Genomic DNA, 1,813 nt, shown 5'->3' with positions numbered 1-1,813 from the left:
ACATTGTTTGTTGTTGTTGTTGTTGTTCTTTATTGTGATGACCATTAGGGAAAGCACTTTATTCATTGTCCAAGACAATGACTTTATCACAGTGGAATGGGCAGTGGATGTAGGGGAAAGAGGAGCCCCCAGAAGATCAGGTTGAGAATCTTGGAACTGAAAATACTTGCCCACTCTTCCTTCTGGTTTAATTAGTGTATCATCAAGTTGTGGTGGCCAAGAGCCTAAGAGTTTAGGCCAACTACAGGTACAGACATCCTGAGGACCATTACCGTCTATCTGGTCAATAGACTACATTAGAGTCACGGACCGTGTACCCTATCAGGTAAAGCCCTGTTGCCCTGACACATACATCTATGATAAATAGTCAGCAAATATTTATTTTCTATTGGTTAACAACTATTTTAAAATAAAATTTTAATATAGTTCATACATACTGCTTTATACATCTTTATTTGTATATCTATCTATATCCATATCTAGATCTTAGATATAGAGATAGATATATAATATGCGGTTTTGAGTTGAGTTTTGATACAGTTAATCTTCTATATACCTGTAAATTGGCAAGGATTTTTGTGGGTGAAATCTTTTACTGGACCAGGTACATGGCTAGGATAAAGCTTTTGAATATGCAGCATTCAAAGCCCTAGATGGAGAATATCTTCTATTTTAAAGCTTGTCTAACTTTTTCCTAACCATGCAGTTGGTCCAGGAGAAAATCTCACCCACAGAAATCCTTGCCATGTGTATGTTTGTGTGTGGAATAAATGCCTTCATTTCCCATGCTATATTTACATAACTTATATGCACAGATGTTATATGGCATTTATAAGAGAGAGTATGTTTTTAAATGTGAATTCAAACTAAAACAAAAAATGGATGCCACATCCTTCTTTTACCATTTCTTTATTTTAATAAATGAAAAGATCTATATATCTAGATATATCTATATTAAAATTTAGTAATCCCCATCAGTTATCAGAACAAGGAAGAGTGTACTGTGTGAACTGGTGAGAACCATTAGTGTCCTCTGTGTAGAACTGTGACTTAAGAATTTCATAACCCTCAACCTGAAGTCAAAGGAAGAATCAAGTATAAAGTAACTGAGACAGAAGGGGGTATAGCTCAGTGGTAGAGCATTTGACTGCAGATCAAGAGGTCCCTGGTTCAAATCCAGGTATCCCCTTGCTTTTTCCAATGTTCATCAAAGGGGGCAGGAATGCTAAGAAGCCCCCATGGCTCAGCAAAGGCATCCAGGGATGCCTGTGGGCAAAAAAGGCAGTGGAACAAGGGGCTATCACTGAAGAGGATTACACATCCATAGCTTGGGACTGCAGGGAGGCTGTTTAAGGAAGGCCAAGACAGACCTTAGACATTATAATTCATTTGAATCATTCTCATGGTAATATTTTAATGAGCATGGATAGTAAAATCCATCTTGTTTTAATAAGACTCAATAATAGAAATGGTATCAATTTAAGCTATTCTCATTACAGATGAGAACAATCATACATTTTGTCTTTTTTCAGGGCTAAATGTATATTTACTGTCAGGTTCTATATCTAGACTTTTCTGTCAGTGTTTATTGTTCTTGAGCTGACAAAGAAAATGGGATGATAATAAATAAATAAGGGGTATACAAGTACTCAGGAAAATTTCTGATCATATATACTTTTGGCTAGGCTGTGTCTTTGTGCAACACCAGCAGGTGCAAAGAGACCCTTATACTTCATACCTGGTAACAGGAGAGTCATGCTATTATTTATGGATTCTTTGGTGGTATAAAGTAATAAGTGGCTAAGCTAGTCCA

The 1,813-nt window shown here is 36.5% G+C and overlaps 1 non-coding gene across 1 annotated transcript; it reads left to right on the top strand.

Moving 5' to 3' along the window:
* The first annotated feature begins 1,117 nt into the window (after positions 1–1,117).
* TRNAC-GCA lies at positions 1,118–1,189 on the top strand. Its single transcript has one exon. It is a non-coding gene; the product is annotated as a tRNA-Cys (tRNA).
* Positions 1,190–1,813: the final 624 nt, after the last annotated feature.

This window comes from Crocodylus porosus, unplaced genomic scaffold (genome assembly GCF_001723895.1).
Source record: "Crocodylus porosus isolate Cpor-Errol unplaced genomic scaffold, CroPor_comp1, whole genome shotgun sequence".
In the NCBI taxonomy this organism is placed as follows: domain Eukaryota; kingdom Metazoa; phylum Chordata; order Crocodylia; family Crocodylidae; genus Crocodylus; species Crocodylus porosus.
The sequence above is the reverse complement of the archived record's forward strand: the minus strand, read 5'-3'. Positions and strand labels throughout refer to the sequence as shown.